At 35.2% G+C, this 2556-nt stretch overlaps 1 protein-coding gene across 1 annotated transcript in view; it reads left to right on the forward strand.

The window, feature by feature from the left end:
- LOC107548772 (collagen alpha-1(I) chain-like) overlaps nucleotides 1–2556 on the forward strand; it is a 61867-nt gene that overhangs the window by 32260 nt on the left and 27051 nt on the right. The window lies entirely within an intron of this gene.

Here is a 2556-nt window from a genome sequence, read left to right on the forward strand (position 1 = left end):
TTTTTTTTTTTAAATACCTGTTTTATTTCTCCAGTTTCGGTCTCTCTTGTGGCATAACCTCTTGACTAAGATCTTTTGTTGTGGTATTTCACTTTGATGCTCCATTTTTGGTTTGCCAGTTTCCTGCACTCATGCTCCCAGTGGAACAGATTAATAAGAGACTTATGGCTTTCTTTGATCCCTTTAACCCAACAGGAGGTCAGAGGTCAAAGGTAATCACTAATTTAGCTTGTCACTCATTTTCAGTGTCACAGCTTTGAGGCCAAAGTCATGAATGTTTAGTTGGATGTGTGTATGTATGCATATTTTTGGGTTAGATGACCAGTTGAGAGACTTGACCAACTGAGATATGTATATGTGTGTACCTTGTCCAATATTGCTTGTTAAATGAATGATACCTCAAATCATTATTATTATTATTATTATTAGGGATTTTTTTGGCAATTTAATTATACAGGCATCATGGCTCAAGATCTGTTGAGATATGGGGTTTTATGTGTTACTTTTATGTTTGCTTGACCCTCTGGGGGATGTGTGTGTGATCGTCAGAGTTTATAATGCATTTATGTTTGTGTCTGTCTCTGTTGCTCTCCTCAGTCTGCAGGGGCATTATATATGTTTAAAAGTGGTGTTGGTGTGTTTAGAAATAGCCTCGTTCTTCCCATGGGTTTCATTTGGCAGAGGTGGGCACAAGCCTGTAATTGATTTCCTCTGCACTAAAATTAGGTTTGAGTTGGACGGAGAACTCCTCTAGGTAAATGTCAGAATTACTCAGACAGGCTGTGAAGCATTCAACATCTCCAGACGTGCCTTTGAACTCACTCTCCCTGTGAGTGTAATGTAAGAAATGTGAGATCTATGTAGGTTCTTTATTTGTTTATTGGCAAAAGTGTGGACATGCATGAGACATTTCCAACTATCCTTAAAACAAACACTTTGGAAATGTTGTTTGTACAAGACGTTTACAAAGAACCTGAACTGCTAAATTTCTCACCTCTTCTTCATCATTTCAGGGACAAAGACCAAAGAGTAGGTTGAGTGCATTTTGTCCGTTCTATCATCTTGGTTATTTTCTGCCATAAGGTTTATTATTAATGGCTCTTGAGAAGGCAGGGATTTGAATTAAAGGCTAAGTTGTTACATCACACCCAGGTGAGCCATTCGGACACTTTCAGACCTAAAATTGTCATTGTTTTACTGATTCATTGATATTGAAATACAGTACAATGCTGTTCAAAAGTTTAGGGTCAGTAAGATTATTAAAAATAGAAATTAATCATTTTAATTGAGCAAGAATGCATTAAAAGTGACTGTAAAGAAATTTGTTAGAAGAGATTTCTATTTCAAATAAACACTTTTCTTTTGAACTTTGTTAATCAAACTAAGAAATATTTTTTGAGCATGAAATCAGCATATCTGGCTGCTTGAAAATTCAGCTTTGCCATCACAGGAATGACATTTTTGAAATATATTTAAATAGAATACAGTTATTTTAAATTATAATGATCTTTCACAATATTACTGTTTTTGATCAAATAAATGCAGCCTTTGTGTGCAAAGCAGACATGAAAAACATGAATTTTTTTTACTAACCCCCATCTTTTGAACAGTATTGTAGGTTCCTGTTTTTCTTTCCTTCCAAGCCTCTTGCCTCACTTTTTGATGAGCAAGACTTTGCAAAGATGTTTACACATGCATACTGACGTACATGCATGGATTGAGGTAAGCTCATAGAACAGTCGCCTTGCATCCTTGTATTAAAAAAAACTACTTAAGATGATGAGCCTATGAACACATCTGTCATCTTAGAAATAATTGAAGCAATGAGTTGTCTTCTCATTTATTTTCTTTATGTAGCTTACAGTGCATGCCTTTTCCATGTCTCAAGCTTTTAAAAAAAATCCCTGTCAGCAAATTACAACAGCACTGACGCATTGAACTGAGAAGCATCTCTTTCAGACATGTCAGATTCATAATGATCTCATAGTAAGATAATTGGAGTGTGCCAAGGATTCCACTGATGGGTTGAAAAGTAATGTAGTTTAATATCCAATAGCAGAAATATATTTATGACTCGATTGTATGATAGATTTATCAATGGCCGCGTGAGACAAAGTCGGTTTAAATAAATAGAATTCTTTTAAAACTTTTTCAGCCTAGAAATGTGAATGCAAATTATATTTAAGCTCTAAAAAGTTTTTACAAGCTGAATCATAGGTTTTGGTTAAGACAGCTGCTGAGAATACCATCCATAAAACAATCTGTTTGATCTATTCAGATTGATCTGTTTCCCCGCAGCAGCTGTCAGTTGTTTAGTACAACAAATATAAATGTGTTTGTAGTTAAGTTAATATCTATTTATACACGTGCAAAATATTGTGTCCCATTTGGATGTCACAATGACAATAAACAAGAGGAACAAGCATGTGATTATGTGACATTCAGCTGTTAAGGCATTTTTCCCTTTTTGGTGTGCATGATGGTTTACTGAAAACTCCATAATTATACGTCATTGTGCAGAGGTCTATATCACGCCTGCTCTCTTCCTTACTGCCT

Source organism: Sinocyclocheilus grahami, unplaced genomic scaffold (assembly GCF_001515645.1).
Source record: "Sinocyclocheilus grahami isolate Dianchi unplaced genomic scaffold, SAMN03320097.WGS_v1.1 scaffold355.1, whole genome shotgun sequence".
Taxonomy (NCBI): domain Eukaryota; kingdom Metazoa; phylum Chordata; class Actinopteri; order Cypriniformes; family Cyprinidae; genus Sinocyclocheilus; species Sinocyclocheilus grahami.